The 20,559-nt window shown below is 55.1% G+C and overlaps 1 long non-coding RNA gene across 1 annotated transcript in view; it reads left to right on the forward strand.

The window, feature by feature from the left end:
* Window positions 1-1,559: 1,559 nt before the first annotated feature.
* Window positions 1,560-20,559, forward strand: part of LOC141167164 (uncharacterized) — a 74,962-nt gene continuing 55,962 nt past the window's right edge. The window contains exons 1-2 of the long non-coding RNA XR_012251406.1: window positions 1,560-1,844; window positions 2,912-3,006. This is a non-coding gene — a long non-coding RNA (uncharacterized lncRNA). The remainder of the gene's footprint in view (window positions 1,845-2,911; window positions 3,007-20,559) is intronic.

The following is a 20,559-nucleotide window of genomic DNA, read 5'->3' on the forward strand; positions in this document are numbered from 1 at the left end:
AAACCTGGATGAGTAGCACCAGTTTTGTCAGGAGGAATCGGCCCAAACTCCGACCAACTATTGTGAGAAGCTTGTGGAAGGAGATCCCAAACGTTTCACCCAAGTCATTCAGTTTAAGGGCAATGGTACCAAATACTAATGAAATGGATGGAAACTTTTGACTTTGCCGCTTACACAAATTAAATCAACAGTAATAAAACCTCTTTCTATTTTATACAAACTAGATTGTTTAAAAATATATATTTTTGAAGAACCAGTTAACTTTGTGGAGAGAAAAGCTCCTCCGTCGGGGTCTGTGATGCCCCCTAGTTTGTATGTCAGTGGAGAAAACATTAATTCCCGAATGTGGCTTAGTACACAAGGTTTCTTTTCGTGTGATCACGGCATTTAGGCAGTCAGGGTGGACACGTGGACGCAGGGTGTAGTCACAAGGAAGCACATGGAACAGCAAGACTTGGACAACAGGCTGTGCTGGACACCAGACAAATAAGTGAGGCAGGAAACTCCAGAAGCCACAGATCCAGGAGGACAGATGAAGAGGAAAATGGCAAGCAGTGGCAAAATCCACAGCAGGTAGCAACATAATGTGAACAGATTCCAATAACAACAGTTTGTGATGCTTACAGCAAACGTTGGATTAATCAAAGCGGATGATGCAAGTGATGGAATTCACAGATGATTGTATCGTAGTGAGAGCAGTCTCTAATTACAGTGTAATACTGGTAGTAAACTATGAGTTAATCAATCCAGATATAGTTAATAGAATTCACAGCAGATTGTAATGTATTGAAAATAGTCTCTTAATAACAATTCATGATGCTAATAGCAAATGATGGGTTACTCAGAGCAGATGTAAGTGATGTACTCCACAGCAGTATAACGTAATGAGCACATTGTCTAATAACCGTATGTGATTCTAGAAGCAAACAATGGGTAACCAGAGCAGATGCATGTGATGGAATCCACAAGAGATTGTAATGTAGAGATTATATTGCCTAACAGCAGTGTGTGATGCTAGAAGCAAACAATGGGCAACCAGAGCAGATGCAAGTGGTAGAATCCACAGCAGTGTAACGTAGTGAGCACATTGTCTAATAACCGTATGTGATGGTAGCAGCAAACAATGGGTAACCAGAGCAGATGCATGTGATAGAATCCACAGCAGTGTAACGTAGTGAGCACATTGCTGCTACCATCACATACTGTTGTTAGACAAACAATGGGTAACCAGAGCAGATGCGGGTGATGGAATCCACAGCAGATTGTAAAGTAATGAGCAAATTGTCTAATAACTGTATGTGATGCTAGAAGCTAATGATGGGTAACCAGAAGCAGGTGCAAATGATGGAAATCACAGGAGTCTGAAGATGATATCAAAAACAGGATAGTTGTAAACCCAATCAGCAACTGAACATGTTACAGAGTGAATACTCAAAAATGGGGTGTATTAAATTAGGCGTAGTCTTGGAGGAGGGGCCTTTATACAGCATCTAATGACAGTATGGTGTAGCCGCCTCTATATATTGTTTAACATAAACGTTATTACATCCCACTCAGGGCGGAGCCTCCACAGACTGTACAGAAGCGTGTGGGCTGTCATGTGGCCACTCACATTGTGTATTTGGTCATTTATAATTGCTGTTGATGGCTGTATGCAGACTGGTGATGAGGAGGATGATGGTGGTAGTAATCATGACTATTTATCCTTCCAGAGCGAGTCGCGCCCTCACCGTTCCCCCTGACGTCTCGTGTTGTTTTTCACCCCTCATTTGAGGCTTATTACGCTGCTGTCGCTGTTCAACAAAACCTGGTGACTCTGGAGATGCAGCTGAGGCGCGAGGAAGGTAACAACTCTCATCATTCTCGCACCCACAGAGCTGACACTCTCCACTCACCTGGCGCCCCCGTATTCTGCTGAAATGTCTTAAAGGGCCGGAGCAGCCCTGTGTAAATAACATGTAATTGGAGGTTCTGTAATAGTGGCTTTGGGTTATCAGCACCTCTGCTTGTTGTCAGCGCCTCTGCTTGTTGTCAGCGCCTCTGCTTGTTGTCAGCGCCTCTGCTTGTTGTCAGCTCCTCTGCCTGTTGTCAGTGCCTCTGCTTGTTGTCAGCTCCTCTGCCTGTTGTCAGCGCCTCTGCTTGTTGTCAGTGCCTCTGCTTGTTGTCAGCTCCTCTGCCTGTTGTCAGCGCCTCTGCTTGTTGTCAGCTCCTCTGCCTGTTGTCAGCGCCTCTGCTTGTTGTCAGCGCCTCTGCTTGTTGTCAGTGCCTCTGCTTGTTGTCAGCGCCTCTGCTTGTTGTCAGCTCCTCTGCCTGTTGTCAGTGCCTCTGCTTGTTGTCAGCTCCTCTGCTTGTTGTCAGCTCCTCTGCCTGTTGTCAGCGCCTCTGCCTGTTGTCAGCTCCTCTGCCTGTTGTCAGCGCCTCTGCTTGTTGTCAGTGCCTCTGCTTGTTGTCAGCTCCTCTGCCTGTTGTCAGCGCCTCTGCTTGTTGTCAGTGCCTCTGCTTGTTGTCAGCGCCTCTGCTTGTTGTCAGCTCCTCTGCCTGTTGTCAGCTCCTCTGCTTGTTGTCAGCTCCTCTGCCTGTTGTCAGCGCCTCTGCCTGTTGTCAGCGCCTCTGCTTGTTGTCAGTGCCTCTGCTTGTTGTCAGCTCCTCTGCTTGTTGTCAGCTCCTCTGCCTGTTGACAGCGCCTCTGCCTGTTGTCAGCGCATTTAACTATTCAATGATACTCTGCAATAAGAGGCTGAGAACCACTCCTGACCCCGAACATCTCACAGCTGAGTGTTTGTTACAATGTCAGTATAGTCACAACTATTACCTGCACTGATACATTGTAACAAACCCTCTGCTGTCTGAATGTCGGATCACTACGCTCATTCCTGGGAAACTACAATCGCCATCATCCTCTCTCCACCAGGATTCACTGCAAATCCCGGAGAATATTTCTACACAGATCCCCTCCTGGCACCCGGACACCGAGTGTATAACTGCGTGTCACCAGCAAGTCACAATGTAAGTGTCACCCTACAGGGGGCGGGGTTACAGCTCACTCTATCTGTATCCCCCTGCAGGGGGCGGGGTCACAGCTCCCCTCTATCTGTATCACCCTGCAGGGGGTGGGGTCACAGCTCACTCTCTGTATCCCCCTGCAGGGGGCGGGGTCATAGCTCCCTTCTATCTGTATCCGCCTGCAGGGGGCGGGGTCATAGCTCCCTTCTATCTGTATCCCCCTGCAGGGGGCGGGGTCATAGCTCCCTTCTGTCTGTATCACTCTGCAGGGGGCGGGGTCATAGCTCTCTTCTGTCTGTATCACTCTGCAGGGGGCGGGGTCATAGCTCCCTTCTATCTGTATCCCCCTGCAGGGGGCGGGGTCATAGCTCCCTTCTATCTGTATCCCCCTGCAGGGGGCGGGGTCATAGCTCCCTTCTGTCTGTATCACTCTGCAGGGGGCGGGGTCATAGCTCTCTTCTGTCTGTATCACTCTGCAGGGGGCGGGGTCATAGCTCCCTTCTGTCTGTATCACTCTGCAGGGGGCGGGGTCATAGCTCTCTTCTGTCTGTATCACTCTGCAGGGGGCGGGGTCATAGCTCTCTTCTGTCTGTATCACTCTGCAGGGGGCGGGGTCATAGCTCCCTTCTGTCTGTATCACTCTGCAGGGGGTGAGGTCATAGCTCCCTTCTGTCTGTATCCCCCTGCAGGGGGCGGGGTCATAGCTCCCTTCTATCTGTATCCCCCTGCAGGGGGCGGGGTCATAGCTCCCTTCTGTCTGTATCACTCTGCAGGGGGCGGGGTCATAGCTCTCTTCTGTCTGTATCACTCTGCAGGGGGCGGGGTCATAGCTCCCTTCTGTCTGTATCACTCTGCAGGGGGCGGGGTCATAGCTCCCTTCTGTCTGTATCACTCTGCAGGGGGCGGGGTCATAGCTCTCTTCTGTCTGTATCTCTCTGCAGGGGGTGAGGTCATAGCTCCCTTCTATCTGTATCACTCTGCAGGGGGTGAGGTCATAGCTCCCTTCTGTCTGTATCACTCTGCAGGGGGTGAGGTCATAGCTCCCTTCTATCTGTATCACTCTGCAGGGGGCGGGGTCATAGCTCCCTTCTATCTGTATCACTCTGCAGGGGGTGAGGTCATAGCTCCCTTCTGTCTGTATCACTCTGCAGGGGGTGAGGTCATAGCTCCCTTCTGTCTGTATCACTCTGCAGGGGGTGAGGTCATAGCTCCCTTCTGTCTGTATCTCTCTGCAGGGGGTGAGGTCATAGCTCCCTTCTGTCTGTATCTCTCTGCAGGGGGTGGGGTCATAGCTCCCTTCTGTCTGTATCACTCTGCAGGGGGTGGGGTCATAGCTCCCTTCTGTCTGTATCACTCTGCAGGGGGTGAGGTCATAGCTCCCTCCTATCTGTATCACTCTGCAGGGGGTGGGGTCATAGCTCCCTTCTGTCTGTATCACTCTGCAGGGGGTGAGGTCATAGCTCCCTTCTGTCTGTATCACTCTGCAGGGGGTGAGGTCATAGCTCCCTTCTGTCTGTATCACTCTGCAGGGGGTGGGGTCATAGCTCCCTTCTGTCTGTATCACTCTGCAGGGGGTGAGGTCATAGCTCCCTTCTGTCTGTATCACTCTGCAGGGGGTGAGGTCATAGCTCCCTTCTGTCTGTATCACTCTGCAGGGGGTGGGGTCATAGCTCCCTTCTGTCTGTATCACTCTGCAGGGGGTGAGGTCATAGCTCCCTTCTGTCTGTATCACTCTGCAGGGGGTGGGGTCATAGCTCCCTTCTGTCTGTATCACTCTGCAGGGGGTGAGGTCATAGCTCCCTTCTGTCTGTATCACTCTGCAGGGGGTGAGGTCATAGCTCCCTTCTGTCTGTATCACTCTGCAGGGGGAGGGGTCATAGCTCCCTTCTGTCTGTATCACTCTGCAGGGGGTGAGGTCATAGCTCTCTTCTGTCTGTATCACTCTGCAGGGGGTGAGGTCATAGCTCCCTTCTGTCTGTATCACTCTGCAGGGGGTGAGGTCATAGCTCCCTTCTGTCTGTATCACTCTGCAGGGGGTGGGGTCATAGCTCCCTTCTGTCTGTATCTGACGCGCCCCCTGGGCCATATTCTTTTAGGGGGAATATCCGGAGCCGGATCAGATGGGAGTTGTAGTCTTCCGAGTGGCTGTGACCCGGTCCGTGCCCAGGGTGTCAAACTCAGTTGTATGTGGCAGTCCTACAGATGTTATTAAGTTCTTTATTGTCGACTACGCCACCCGTTGTATTGCGGTCACTATGGCCGCCGCTGCAGCAGGGTCCGCTGAGGCTGATGGTGTAGGTGCAGCTTGTGATGGTATAACCCCCAACGGGTGGGGTATAGCCTCAGGGGGTCAGGTGCAGAGGATGGGGGTTGTGGTGGTGCAGCATAGGTGTTAAAGGAAGACAGAGTCGGGTTATGCAGTTAAGGGTATTTACTCACTGCTGATGTTCCGGTCACTCCAGCTTCAAGTGACCTCCCGAGCCGTGCTGCATCCACCAGGTCCTGGATCCAGCCAACCCCCAAGCGAGTCCGGAGCGTGACCCTGAGCTCTCCTTCTGTCCTTTCTCTGGCCGTCCCCACTATTGATCCACCCAGGTCCAGCTCCCTCGGGCCTTCTGTTGGGAGACCCTCGGCCTTGGGTTCCCTGACCCTCCACGTGGTATGCCTTCGTGGTGGATATGGTGGGTGGCCGTGGCAGACGCTGCCCACGGCCTCCGGTCTCTGGCTGGGGTGTGTTTTTTGCCCCCACCAGCTTGGGTTCCGGTACCCTGATGCCGACTCTTCACCCGTGGATTGGATTTGGGTTCTTAGAGTCCTTTCTTCTGTTTCCCCCTCTGGGTCTCTCTTTCTTCTCCTCTCTCACTCTGGCTCAGGCTGCTCTGCTCCTCTGCTTCTTACTTCTCTGCAAAGACTGACTGACTGACTGACCCTGTTCTTTGATGGTGCCCACCTTATATACACCCTCTATGTGTGAGCTCAGGTGACCAGCACCCAATGAGCTCCTATCTTTACCCAGGCTGCTCCCCCTATCTGCCCCTACACTACTTGGGATGTACCACCCCCCTCCCACTCCAGCCAGGAACAGACTCGGTCGTACCTGCACATTTCTAAGTGGGAGTACCGTCGGTCTGCTCCTCGGAAATGGGATGTGTGTAGTGCATGCAGCCTACCGAGCTCAGATCCACACTCCATCCTTACCTGGGAGTGGAATATCACACCTCTGGGTTGAGGTGCAATACCCCTGTAGCAGCCGAATCCTCAGGGTGCTACATTCCCCCCTGGTAAATCACAGCACGTCCTCGGGCTGTAAGACATAACACCAAAACATACAAATTTTTGCATAACATATAAAACATATAAAACAATATATATATATATATGAATATAAAACATTCTCGTCGCCTCTGGCTCCTCCTCCGGTCACTGTGCAACGTGTGACCGGGTAAAGTGCGACAGTCTCTCTGGAAAACTGGTTTTCCTGTAAAACCGGTAGGGGGCGCTTTAGGACGCGCAACTATATACAGGGATAGTGGCCGCTCTCAGTCCTCGGCCAGGTATTAGGGAGGAATGACCGCTCTCAGTCCTCGGTCAGTGGGATTAAGGGAAAAACGGGTAACAGTTCACACTTGCTGGTCCCAACGGGGACTATATTATCAACAGTAACAGTTTCAGTTTCAGTTTCAGTTTCACGGTGCCCCGACGGGCAACTATATACAGCTTCTGCTTCGCTGTCCTTAGCGACGGCGTCCTCCTGCTCTTGCTTTTTGGTTACCTTTGGCTCTAGTTTCAGACCCGTCCGGGTCCTCTTGTTCTTCCTCCTCACACCGCAGCTCTTCCTCCGTCAGGCGATGCACATGGAGGGCGTAGGGACCTTTGGCACACTTGTGCCGGGTGAAGGTGACCTCGTCCCCGATGTAAAGGTCACGACCTCTGTGTCCCTCCGGTAGGTGGGACTCAACGTCTCTCCTGGTTACGAAGACGTCGCCTAGGGTGTGGTGGTCTCGGATGAAGCCCCACCCATGCTGCAGGTTAAACTTTATCACAGTCCCGGTGGTGCGGGGACTATGCGCTGCACGGGGGTCTCTCCTGGCCCGGCTCTTCTGCTCCGCGCTCTTTACTTGAGCTTGCTGTTCCCGGACCCGCCTCTCTCTCCGCTCCCTCTCGAAGTCCTCGAGCTGTTGGCGGCAGCACTCAGCACGCTCCGCTGCAGCTGCCCGAGTCTCTTGAGTGAACCCCATAAGGTCTTCTCCGGTGGGGTCCCACTCAAACTGCGCTTCCGCTAGCGGGGGCGAGATCCTCTTTACGGGCTTTGGAGCCGGGATCAGGGGTTCATCCAGGGGTCTCTCTCTCCGGAATCGGGGATGGTGGAACTCCGGTGGCCATATAAATGGCTGCCCATCCGGGCACGTGTGCTGGGCGTACAGGTCCTCTCCCAGATGCGGCACTTTTGGTCTTATGGGCGCGGTGGTGTTAGCGCCCGGGTTGCCCGGGCCTTGCGGCCAGGCCTGGGGTATCTGGAAGGTGAAGAGCACCGTAAGGACGGCGGCGCCCTGGGCTACTTGGCCCTGCGACCAGGCCGGGGGCTCCGCGGAGGTAGGGGGCGCTGTTGGTATTGCGGCGCCCGGGGGTACTAGGCCTTGCGACCAGGCTGGTGGTACTTCCTGCTTGGTCACGCTCGGGGTCGAGGCGTGTGACGTCACAGGGGTCGCGGCTCCCGTTTGAGGCCTAGTCTGCGGCGGTGACGTTGCAGCGACGGGCACGGCAGGATAGACTTCGGGCTCTGCGACGGGGAGCTGGGGCAGGTACGCGGTTTCCCGGTTTGGGGTATAGACGTCCCCTTTACCTGCCTCCACTCGTTCGGCTCCCTTCTCGGCGCCGTCTCCGGCCTTCAGTCCTCCTGCGCCATCCTCAGAGGCGGTCTGTCTCCTCGTCTCGGGTGGCGTGCTCCGCTGACAGGTCTCGGTCTGCTGGGCCATCTCACGGCTCCACTCCGCCAACGTCTCTCGCTGCACCCGGGCCATCCTCCTTGCGAGGCCCTCCAGAGCGGTCTGTGCACACTCCCGGTCTCGGGGGAGCTGTGCTAGGACCTCCACTAGGCCTAGTGGGGTCGTTGTTTCCAGCAGGCTCCTGACCAACGGGTCGGTGCTGCTCTGCTCTCCTACTGTTGTCTCCAGCAGGCTCCTGGCCAACGGGCCGGTGCTGCTCTGCTCTCCCTCCTCTGTTTCTAGCAGGCTCCTGGCCAACGGGCCGGTGCTGCTCTGCTTTCTCGCCATCTCCGGGTAAGCTCCTCCGATATTCTTCTCCAGGCTTCTTGCCTCCGGGTGCGCTCGCTCTAGACTGCTCCAGGCGGCACCCATCTTTGTTCTCTCCTTTCGTCTCCTCCCCCTTCGAGGGCGGTCCCGGGGCCACTTGGTGACTGTCAGCTCCAGGGGCAGTTCTTTCACGCTGACAGACACCTCTAGCATCACAGTCTCTGTTGGTGGGGGCGGTTTCCACTTTTGGCGCCATTTTCGGTCCTGGCCCACGATGGGAGGTGGCCTCTCGCCACCCTCTGGCACGCCCATAATGGCGTCCGCTCTTCCAAGGCGGGAAACCTTTGGAAATGGCGGGAATCGCTTCCCCTTGGCGGGAAACTCTGCAGATGGCGGGAAAACGCTGTTAATGGCGGACAACCGGCTGGAATCGACTGGTGATGGGGTCCGATGGCGGGGACCCTCCGGAACCGGCAGGAGACTTCTTTTTGAGGTAAACTCGTTCTTTTCTTCAGGCACGCAGTACCCGGGTGTTGCGGGCACGTAATCCTGCCGACTACGCCAAAGTTGACGCGCCCCCTGGGCCATATTCTTTTAGGGGGAATATCCGGAGCCGGATCAGATGGGGGTTGTAGTCTTCCGAGTGGCTGTGACCCGGTCCGTGCCCAGGGTGTCAAACTCAGTTGTATGTGGCAGTCCTACAGATGTTATTAAGTTCTTTATTGTCGACTACGCCACCCGTTGTATTGCGGTCACTATGGCCGCCGCTGCAGCAGGGTCCGCTGAGGCTGATGGTGTAGGTGCAGCTTGTGATGGTATAACCCCCAACGGGTGGGGTATAGCCTCAGGGGGTCAGGTGCAGAGGATGGGGGTTGTGGTGGTGCAGCATAGGTGTTAAAGGAAGACAGAGTCGGGTTATGCAGTTAAGGGTATTTACTCACTGCTGATGTTCCGGTCACTCCAGCTTCAAGTGACCTCCCGAGCCGTGCTGCATCCACCAGGTCCTGGATCCAGCCAACCCCCAAGCGAGTCCGGAGCGTGACCCTGAGCTCTCCTTCTGTCCTTTCTCTGGCCGTCCCCACTATTGATCCACCCAGGTCCAGCTCCCTCGGGCCTTCTGTTGGGAGACCCTCGGCCTTGGGTTCCCTGACCCTCCACGTGGTATGCCTTCGTGGTGGATATGGTGGGTGGCCGTGGCAGACGCTGCCCACGGCCTCCGGTCTCTGGCTGGGGTGTGTTTTTTGCCCCCACCAGCTTGGGTTCCGGTACCCTGATGCCGACTCTTCACCCGTGGATTGGATTTGGGTTCTTAGAGTCCTTTCTTCTGTTTCCCCCTCTGGGTCTCTCTTTCTTCTCCTCTCTCACTCTGGCTCAGGCTGCTCTGCTCCTCTGCTTCTTACTTCTCTGCAAAGACTGACTGACTGACTGACCCTGTTCTTTGATGGTGCCCACCTTATATACACCCTCTATGTGTGAGCTCAGGTGACCAGCACCCAATGAGCTCCTATCTTTACCGAGGCTGCTCCCCCTATCTGCCCCTACACTACTTGGGATGTACCACCCCCCTCCCACTCCAGCCAGGAACAGACTCGGTCGTACCTGCACATTTCTAAGTGGGAGTACCGTCGGTCTGCTCCTCGGAAATGGGATGTGTGTAGTGCATGCAGCCTACCGAGCTCAGATCCACACTCCATCCTTACCCGGGAGTGGAATATCACACCTCTGGGTTGAGGTGCAATACCCCTGTAGCAGCCGAATCCTCAGGGTGCTACATATCTCTCTGCAGGGGGTGGGGTCATAGCTCCCTTCTGTCTGTATCACTCTGCAGGGGGTGAGGTCATAGCTCCCTTCTGTCTGTATCACTCTGCAGGGGGTGAGGTCATAGCTCCCTTCTGTCTGTATCACTCTGCAGGGGGTGAGGTCATAGCTCCCTTCTGTCTGTATCACTCTGCAGGGGGCGGGGTCATAGCTCCCTTCTGTCTGTATCTTTCTGCAGGGGGTGGGGTCATAGCTCCCTTCTGTCTGTATCACTCTGCAGGGAGTGAGGTCATAGCTCCCTTCTGTCTGTATCACTCTGCAGGGGGTGAGGTCATAGCTCCCTTCTGTCTGTATCACTCTGCAGGGGGTGGGGTCATAGCTCCCTTCTATCTGTATCACTCTGCAGGGGGTGGGGTCATAGCTCCCTTCTGTCTGTATCACTCTGCAGGGGGTGAGGTCATAGCTCCCTTCTGTCTGTATCACTCTGCAGGGGGTGGGGTCATAGCTCCCTTCTGTCTGTATCACTCTGCAGGGGGTGAGGTCATAGCTCCCTTCTATCTGTATCACTCTGCAGGGGGCGGGGTCATAGCTCCCTTCTATCTGTATCACTCTGCAGGGGGCGGGGTCATAGCTCCCTTCTATCTGTATCACTCTGCAGGGGGTGAGGTCATAGCTCCCTTCTGTCTGTATCACTCTGCAGGGGGTGGGGTCATAGCTCCCTTCTGTCTGTATCACTCTGCAGGGGGTGAGGTCATAGCTCCCTTCTGTCTGTATCACTCTGCAGGGGGCGGGGTCATAGCTCCCTTCTGTCTGTATCACTCTGCAGGGGGTGGGGTCATAGCTCCCTTCTATCTGTATCACTCTGCAGGGGGTGGGGTCATAGCTTCCTTCTATCTGTATCACTCTGCAGGGGGTGAGGTCACAGCTCCCTTCTGTCTGTATCACTCTGCAGGGGGTGAGGTCACAGCTCCCTTCTATCTGTATCACTCTGCAGGGGGTGAGGTCATAGCTCCCTTCTGTCTGTATCACTCTGCAGGGGGCGGGGTCATAGCTCCCTTCTGTCTGTATCTCTCTGCAGGGGGCGGGGTCATAGCTCCCTTCTGTCTGTATCACTCTGCAGGGGGTGAGGTCATAGCTCCCTTCTGTCTGTATCACTCTGCAGGGGGTGAGGTCATAGCTCCCTTCTGTCTGTATCACTCTGCAGGGGGTGGGGTCATAGCTCCCTTCTGTCTGTATCACTCTGCAGGGGGTGAGGTCACAGCTCCCTTCTATCTGTATCACTCTGCAGGGGGTGAGGTCATAGCTCCCTTCTGTCTGTATCACTCTGCAGGGGGCGGGGTCATAGCTCCCTTCTGTCTGTATCACTCTGCAGGGGGTGAGGTCATAGCTCCCTTCTATCTGTATCTCTCTGCAGGGGGCGGGGTCATAGCTCCCTTCTGTCTGTATCACTCTGCAGGGGGTGAGGTCATAGCTCCCTTCTGTCTGTATCACTCTGCAGGGGGTGAGGTCATAGCTCCCTTCTATCTGTATCACTCTGCAGGGGGTGAGGTCATAGCTCCCTTCTGTCTGTATCACTCTGCAGGGGGCGGGGTCATAGCTCCCTTCTGTCTGTATCACTCTGCAGGGGGCGGGGTCATAGCTCCCTTCTATCTGTATCACTCTGCAGGGGGCGGGGTCATAGCTCCCTTCTATCTGTATCACTCTGCAGGGGGTGAGGTCATAGCTCCCTTCTGTCTGTATCACTCTGCAGGGGGCGGGGTCATAGCTCCCTTCTGTCTGTATCACTCTGCAGGGGGCGGGGTCATAGCTCCCTTCTATCTGTATCACTCTGCAGGGGGTGAGGTCACAGCTCCCTTCTATCTGTATCACTCTGCAGGTGGCGGGGTCATAGCTCCCTTCTGTCTGTATCACTCTGCAGGGGTTGAGGTCATAGCTCCCTTCTATCTGTATCACTCTGCAGGTGGCGGGGTCATAGCTCCCTTCTGTCTGTATCACTCTGCAGGGGGTGGGGTCATAGCTCCCTTCTATCTGTATCACTCTGCAGGGGGTGGGGTCATAGCTCCCTTCTATCTGTATCACTCTACAGGGGGCGGGGTCATAGCTCCCTTCTGTCTGTATCACTCTGCAGGGGGCGGGGTCATAGCTCCCTTCTGTCTGTATCACTCTGCAGGGGGTGGGGTCATAGCTCCCTTCTGTCTGTATCACTCTGCAGGGGGCGGGGTCATAGCTCCCTTCTGTCTGTATCACTCTGCAGGGGGCGGGGTCATAGCTCCCTTCTGTCTGTATCACTCTGCAGGGGGTGGGGTCATAGCTCCCTTCTATCTGTATCACTCTGCAGGGGGCGGGGTCATAGCTCTCTTCTGTCTGTATCACTCTGCAGGGGGTGGGGTCATAGCTCTCTTCTGTCTGTATCACTCTGCAGGGGGTGGGGTCATAGCTCCCTTCTGTCTGTATCTCTCTGCAGGGGGTGAGGTCATAGCTCCCTTCTGTCTGTATCACTCTGCAGGGGGTGAGGTCATAGCTCCCTTCTGTCTGTATCTCTCTGCAGGGGGTGAGGTCATAGCTCCCTTCTGTCTGTATCACTCTGCAGGGGGTGGGGTCATAGCTCCCTTCTGTCTGTATCTCTCTGCAGGGGGTGAGGTCATAGCTCCCTTCTGTCTGTATCACTCTGCAGGGGGTGAGGTCATAGCTCCCTTCTGTCTGTATCACTCTGCAGGGGGTGAGGTCACAGCTCCCTTCTATCTGTATCACTCTGCAGGGGGTGAGGTCATAGCTCCCTTCTATCTGTATCACTCTGCAGGGGGTGGGGTCATAGCTCCCTTCTATCTGTATCACTCTGCAGGGGGTGGGGTCATAGCTCCCTTCTGTCTGTATCACTCTGCAGGGGGTGGGGACATAGCTCCCTTCTGTCTGTATCACTCTGCAGGGGGTGGGGTCACAGCTCCCTTCTGTCTGTATCACTCTGCAGGGGGTGGGGTCATAGCTCCCTTCTGTCTGTATCACTCTGCAGGGGGCGGGGTCATAGCTCCCTTCTGTCTGTATCACTCTGCAGGGGGTGAGGTCATAGCTCCCTTCTGTCTGTATCACTCTGCAGGGGGTGAGGTCATAGCTCCCTTCTATCTGTATCACTCTGCAGGGGGCGGGGTCATAGCTCCCTTCTGTCTGTATCACTCTGCAGGGGGTGGGGTCATAGCTCCCTTCTGTCTGTATCACTCTGCAGGGGGTGGGGTCATAGCTCCCTTCTGTCTGTATCACTCTGCAGGGGGTGGGGTCATAGCTCCCTTCTGTCTGTATCACTCTGCAGGGGGTGGGGTCATAGCTCCCTTCTGTCTGTATCACTCTGCAGGGGGTGAGGTCATAGCTCTCTTCTGTCTGTATCACTCTGCAGGGGGTGGGGTCATAGCTCCCTTCTGTCTGTATCACTCTGCAGGGGGCGGGGTCATAGCTTCCTTCTATCTGTATCACTCTGCAGGGGGCGGGGTCATAGCTCCCTTCTATCTGTATCACTCTGCAGGGGGTGGGGTCATAGCTCCCTTCTGTCTGTATCACTCTGCAGGGGGTGGGGTCATAGCTCCCTTCTATCTGTATCACTCTGCAGGGGGTGAGGTCACAGCTCCCTTCTGTCTGTATCACTCTGTAGGGGGTGGGGTCATAGCTCCCTTCTGTCTGTATCACTCTGCAGGGGGAGGGGTCATAGCTTCCTTCTATCTGTATCACTCTGCAGGGGGTGGGGTCATAGCTCCCTTCTACCTGTATCACTCTGCAGGGGGTGAGGTCATAGCTCCCTTCTGTCTGTATCTCTCTGCAGGGGGTGAGGTCATAGCTCCCTTCTATCTGTATCACTCTGCAGGGAGTGAGGTCATAGCTCCCTTCTATCTGTATCACTCTGCAGGGGGTGAGGTCACAGCTCCCTTCTATCTGTATCACTCTGCAGGGGGTGAGGTCACAGCTCCCTTCTATCTGTATCACTCTGCAGGGGGAGGGGTCATAGCTCCCTTCTGTCTGTATCACTCTGCAGGGGGTGGGGTCATAGCTCCCTTCTATCTGTATCACTCTGCAGGGGGTGGGGTCATAGCTCCCTTCTGTCTGTATCACTCTGCAGGGGGAGGGGTCATAGCTCCCTTCTATCTGTATCACTCTGCAGGGGGTGAGGTCACAGCTCCCTTCTATCTGTATCACTCTGCAGGGGGTGGGGTCATAGCTCCCTTCTGTCTGTATCACTCTGCAGGGGGTGAGGTCATAGCTCCCTTCTATCTGTATCACTCTGCAGGGGGTGGGGTCATAGCTCCCTTCTATCTGTATCACTCTGCAGGGGGTGAGGTCACAGCTCCCTTCTGTCTGTATCACTCTGCAGGGGGTGAGGTCATAGCTCCCTTCTGTCTGTATCACTCTGCAGGGGGTGGGGTCATAGCTCCCTTCTATCTGTATCACTCTGCAGGGGGTGAGGTCATAGCTCCCTTCTGTCTGTATCACTCTGCAGGGGGAGGGGACATAGCTCCCTTCTCTCTGTATCACTCTGCAGGGGGTGAGGTCATAGCTCCCTTCTGTCTGTATCACTCTGCAGGGGGTGGGGTCATAGCTCCCTTCTGTCTGTATCACTCTGCAGGGGGTGAGGTCATAGCTCCCTTCTGTCTGTATCACTCTGCAGGGGGTGAGGTCATAGCTCCCTTCTATCTGTATCACTCTGCAGGGGGTGAGGTCATAGCTCCCTTCTGTCTGTATCACTCTGCAGGGGGTGGGGACATAGCTCCCTTCTGTCTGTATCACTCTGCAGGGGGTGGGGACATAGCTCCCTTCTATCTGTATCACTCTGCAGGGAGTGAGGTCACAGCTCCCTCCTGTCTGTATCACTCTGCAGGGGGTGAGGTGATAGCTCCCTTCTATCTGTATCACTCTGCAGGGGGTGAGGTCACAGCTCCCTTCTGTCTGTATCACTCTGCAGGGGGTGAGGTCATAGCTCCCTTCTGTCTGTATCACTCTGCAGGGGGTGGGGTCATAGCTCCCTTCTGTCTGTATCACTCTGCAGGGGGTGAGGTCATAGCTCCCTTCTGTCTGTATCACTCTGCAGGGGGTGAGGTCATAGCTCCCTTCTGTCTGTATCACTCTGCAGGGGGTGAGGTCATAGCTCCCTTCTGTCTGTATCACTCTGCAGGGGGTGAGGTCACAGCTCCCTTCTATCTGTATCACTCTGCAGGGGGTGGGGTCATAGCTCCCTTCTGTCTGTATCACTCTGCAGGGGGTGAGGTCATAGCTCCCTTCTGTCTGTATCACTCTGCAGGGGGTGTGGTCATAGCTCCCTTTTGTCTGTATCACTCTGCAGGGGGTGGGGTCATAGCTCCCTTCTGTCTGTATCACTCTGCAGGGGGTGAGGTCACAGCTCCCTTCTGTCTGTATCACTCTGCAGGGGGTGGGGTCATAGCTCCCTTCTGTCTGTATCACTCTGCAGGGGGTGAGGTCATAGCTCCCTTTTGTCTGTATCACTCTGCAGGGGGTGGGGTCATAGCTCCCTTCTGTCTGTATCACTCTGCAGGGGGTGAGGTCACAGCTCCCTCCTGTCTGTATCACTCTGCAGGGGGTGAGGTGATAGCTCCCTTCTATCTGTATCACTCTGCAGGGGGTGAGGTCACAGCTCCCTTCTGTCTGTATCACTCTGCAGGGGGTGAGGTCATAGCTCCCTTCTGTCTGTATCACTCTGCAGGGGGTGGGGTCATAGCTCCCTTCTATCTGTATCACTCTGCAGGGGGTGAGGTCATAGCTCCCTTCTGTCTGTATCACTCTGCAGGGGGTGGGGTCATAGCTCCCTTCTATCTGTATCACTCTGCAGGGGGTGGGATCATAGCTCCCTTCTATCTGTATCACTCTGCAGGGGGTGGGGTCATAGCTCCCTTCTGTCTGTATCACTCTGCAGGGGGTGGGGTCATAGCTCCCTTCTGTCTGTATCACTCTGCAGGGGGTGAGGTCATAGCTCCCTTCTATCTGTATCTCTCTGCAGGGGGCGGGGTCATAGCTCCCTTCTATCTGTATCACTCTGCAGGGGGTGAAGTCATAGCTCCCTTCTGTCTGTATCACTCTGCAGGGGGTGAGGTCATAGCTCTCTTCTATCTGTATCACTCTGCAGGGGGTGGGGTCATAGCTCTCTTCTATCTGTATCACTCTGCAGGGGGTGGGGTCATAGCTCCCTTCTGTCTGTATCACTCTGCAGGGGGTGGGGACATAGCTCCCTTCTGTCTGTATCACTCTGCAGGGGGTGAGGTCATAGCTCCCTTCTGTCTGTATCACTCTGCAGGGGGTGAGGTCATAGCTCCCTTCTGTCTGTATCACTCTGCAGGGGGTGGGGTCATAGCTCCCTTTTGTCTGTATCACTCTCCAGGGGGTGGGGTCATAGCTCCCTTCTGTCTGTATCACTCTGCAGGGGGTGAGGTCATAGCTCCCTTTTGTTTGTATCACTCTGCAGGGGGCGGGGTCATAGCTCCCTTCTATCTGTATCACTCTGCAGGGGGTGAGGTCATAGCTCCCTTTTGTCTGTATCACTCTGCAGGGGGCGGGGTCATAGCTCCCTTCTATCTGTATCACTCTGCAGGGGGTGGGGTCATAGCTCCCTTTTGTCTGTATCACTCTGCAGGGGGTGGGGTCATAGCTCCCTTCTGTCTGTATCACTCTGCAGGGGGTGGGGTCATAGCTCCCTTCTGTCTGTATCACTCTGCAGGGGATGAGGTCATAGCTCCCTTCTGTCTGTATCACTCTGCAGGGGGTGAGGTCATAGCTCCCTTTTGTCTGTATCACTCTGCAGGGGGTGAGGTCATAGCTCCCTTCTGTCTGTATCACTCTGCAGGGGGTGGGGTCATAGCTCCCTTCTGTCTGTATCACTCTGAAGGGGGTGAGGTCACAGCTCCCTTCTGTCTGTATCACTCTGCAGGGGGTGGGGTCATAGCTCCCTTCTGTCTGTATCACTCTGCAGGGGGTGAGGTCATAGCTCCCTTTTGTCTGTATCACTCTGCAGGGGGTGGGGTCATAGCTCCCTTTTGTCTGTATCACTCTGCAGGGGGTGGGGTCATAGCTCCCTTCTGTCTGTATCACTCTGCAGGGGGTGAGGTCATAGCTCCCTTCTGTCTGTATCACTCTGCAGGGGGCGGGGTCATAGCTCCCTTCTGTCTGTATCACACTGCAGGGGGCGGGGTCATAGCTCCCTTTTGTCTGTATCACTCTGCAGGGGGCGGGGTCATAGCTCCCTTCTGTCTGTATCACTCTGCAGGTGGTGAGGTCATAGCTCCCTTCTGTCTGTATCACTCTGCAGGGGGCGGGGTCATAGCTCCCTTCTGTCTGTATCACTCTGCAGGGGGTGAGGTCATAGCTCCCTTCTATCTGTATCACTCTGCAGGGGGCGGGGTCATAGCTTCCTTCTATCTGTATCACTCTGCAGGGGGTGAGGTCATAGCTCCCTTCTGTCTGTATCACTCTGCAGGGGGTGAGGTCATAGCTCCCTTTTGTCTGTATCACTCTGCAGGGGGCGGGGTCATAGCTCCCTTCTGTCTGTATCACTCTGCAGGGGGTGAGGTCATAGCTCCCTTTTGTCTGTATCACTCTGCAGGGGGTGGGGTCATAGCTCCCTTCTGTCTGTATCACTCTGCAGGGGGTGGGGACATAGCTCCCTTCTGTCTGTATCACTCTGCAGGGGGTGAGGTCATAGCTCCCTTTTGTCTGTATCACTCTGCAGGGGGTGAGGTCATAGCTCCCTTTTGTCTGTATCACTCTGCAGGGGGTGGGGTCATAGCTCCCTTTTGTCTGTATCACTCTGCAGGGGGTGGGGTCATAGCTCCCTTCTGTCTGTATCACTCTGCAGGGGGTGAGGTCATAGCTCCCTTCTGTCTGTATCACTCTGCAGGGGGTGAGGTCATAGCTGCCTTCTGTCTGTATCACTCTGCAGGGGGTGAGGTCACAGCTCCCTTCTGTCTGTATCACTCTGCAGGGGGTGGGGACATAGCTCCCTTCTGTCTGTATCACTCTGCAGGGGGTGAGGTCATAGCTCCCTTCTGTCTGTATCACTCTGCAGGGGGTGAGGTCATAGCTCCCTTCTGTCTGTATCACTCTGCAGGGGGTGGGGTCATAGCTCCCTTCTATCTGTATCTCTCTGCAGGGGGTGAGGTCATAGCTCCCTTCTATCTGTATCACTCTGCAGGGGGTGGGGTCATAGCTCCCTACTATCTGTATCTCTCTGCAGGGGGTGAGGTCATAGCTCCCTTCTATCTGTATCACTCTGCAGGGGGTGAGGTCATAGCTCCCTTCTGTCTGTATCACTCTGCAGGGGGTGAGGTCATAGCTCCCTTCTGTCTGTATCTCTCTGCAGGGGGTGGGGTCATAGCTCCCTTCTGTCTGTATCTCTCTGCAGGGGGTGAGGTCATAGCTCCCTTCTATCTGTATCACTCTGCAGGGGGTGAGGTCATAGCTCCCTTCTGTCTGTATCACTCTGCAGGGGGTGAGGTCATAGCTCCCTTCTATCTGTATCACTCTGCAGGGGGTGGGGTCATAGCTCCCTTCTATCTGTATCTCTCTGCAGGGGGTGAGGTCATAGCTCCCTTCTATCTGTATCACTCTGCAGGGGGTGGGGTCATAGCTCCCTTCTGTCTGTATCACTCTGCAGGGGGTGAGGTCATAGCTCCCTTCTGTCTGTATCTCTCTGCAGGGGGTGGGGTCATAGCTCCCTTCTGTCTGTATCACTCTGCAGGGGGCGGGGTCACAGCTCTCTTCTGTCTGTATCTCTCTGCAGGGGGTGAGGTCACAGCTCCCTTCTGTCTGTATCACTCTGCAGGGGGTGAGGTCACAGCTCCCTTCTGTCTGTATCACTCTGCAGGGGTTGAGGTCATAGCTCTCTTCTATCTGTATCACTCTGCAGGGGGTGACGTCATAGCTCCCTTCTATCTGTATCACTCTGCAGGGGGTGAGGTCATAGCTCCCTTCTGTTTGTATCACTCTGCAGGGGGTGAGGTCATAGCTCCCTTCTGTCTGTATCACTCTGCAGGGGGTGAGGTCATAGCTCCCTTCTATCTGTATCACTCTGCAGGGGGTGGGGTCATAGCTCCCTTCTATCTGTATCTCTCTGCAGGGGGTGGGGTCATAGCTCCCTTCTATCTGTATCACTCTGCAGGGGGTGAGGTCATAGCTCCCTTCTGTCTGTATCACTCTGCAGGGGGTGGGGTCATAGCTCCCTTCTATCTGTATCACTCTGCAGGGGGTGAGGTCATAGCTCCCTTCTGTCTGTATCACTCTGCAGGGGGTGAGGTCATAGCTCCCTTCTGTCTGTATCACTCTGCAGGGGGTGAGGTCATAGCTCCCTTCTGTCTGTATCACTCTGCAGGGGGTGAGGTCATAGCTCCCTTCTGTCTGTATCACTCTGCAGGGGGTGGGGTCATAGCTCCCTTCTATCTGTATCACTCTGCAGGGGGTGAGGTCATAGCTCCCTTCTGTCTGTATCACTGCAGGGGGTGAGGTCATAGCTCCCTTCTATCTGTATCACTCTGCAGGGGGTGGGGTCATAGCTCCCTTCTATCTGTATCTCTCTGCAGGGGGTGAGGTCATAGCTCCCTTCTATCTGTATCACTCTGCAGGGGGTGGGGTCATAGCTCCCTACTATCTGTATCTCTCTGCAGGGGGTGAGGTCATAGCTCCCTTCTATCTGTATCACTCTGCAGGGGGTGAGGTCATAGCTCCCTTCTGTCTGTATCACTCTGCATGGGGTGAGGTCATAGCTCCCTTCTGTCTGTATCTCTCTGCAGGGGGTGGGGTCATAGCTCCCTTCTGTCTGTATCACTCTGCAGGGGGTGAGGTCACAGCTCCCTTCTGTCTGTATCACTCTGCAGGGGGTGAGGTCACAGCTCCCTTCTGTCTGTATCACTCTGCAGGGGGTGAGGTCACAGCTCCCTTCTGTCTGTATCACTCTGCAGGGGGCGGGGTCATAGCTCCCTTCTATCTGTATCACTCTGCAGGGGGTGGGGTCATAGCTCCCTTCTGTCTGTATCACTCTGCAGGGGGTGGGGTCATAGCTCCCTTCGGTCTCTATCTCTCTGCAGGGGGCGGGGTCATAGCTCCCTTCTGTCTGTATCACTCTGCAGGGGGTGTGGTCATAGCTCCCTTCTGTCTGTATCACTCTGCAGGGGGCGGGGTCATAGCTCCCTTCTATCTGTATCACTCTGCAGGGGGTGTGGTCATAGCTCCCTTCTGTCTGTATCACTCTGCAGGGGGCGGGGTCATAGCTCCCTTCTATCTGTATCACTCTGCAGGGGGTGTGGTCATAGCTCCCTTCTGCCTGTATCACTCTGCAGGGGGTGGGGTCATAGCTCCCTTCTGTCTGTATCACTCTGCAGGGGGCGGGGTCATAGCTCCCTTCTGTCTGTATCACTCTGCAGGGGGCGGGGTCATAGCTCCCTTCTGTCTGTATCACTCTGCAGGGGGCGGGGTCATAGCTCCCTTCTGTCTGTATCACTCTGCAGGGGGCGGGGTCATAGCTCCCTTCTGTCTGTATCACTCTGCAGGGGGCGGGGTCATAGCTCCC

This window comes from Phyllobates terribilis, unplaced genomic scaffold (assembly GCF_046119375.1).
Source record: "Phyllobates terribilis strain yellow unplaced genomic scaffold, ASM4611937v1 Scaffold_11__3_contigs__length_659146591, whole genome shotgun sequence".
Taxonomy (NCBI): domain Eukaryota; kingdom Metazoa; phylum Chordata; class Amphibia; order Anura; family Dendrobatidae; genus Phyllobates; species Phyllobates terribilis.